We start from the raw sequence: 237 nt of genomic DNA on the forward strand, positions 1-237 counted from the left end.
GGGCGTAGCTCCCGTGGCTCTGGGCGTAGCTCCCGTGGCTCTGGGCGTAGCTCCCGTGGCTCTGGATGTAGCTCCCGTGGCTCTGGATGTAGCTCCCGTGGCTCTGGATGTAGCTCCCGTGGCTCTAGGCATAACTCCCGTGGCTCTGGATGGAGCTCCTGTGGCTCCGGGCGTAGCTCCCGTGGCTCCTCCCGTGGCTCCGGGCGTAGCTCCCCCCGTGGCTCCGGGCGTAGCTCC

The sequence above is a fragment of the Nematolebias whitei genome, chromosome 18, assembly GCF_014905685.2.
Source record: "Nematolebias whitei isolate Nwh7 chromosome 18, NemWhi1, whole genome shotgun sequence".
Classification (NCBI taxonomy): Eukaryota; Metazoa; Chordata; class Actinopteri; order Cyprinodontiformes; family Rivulidae; genus Nematolebias; species Nematolebias whitei.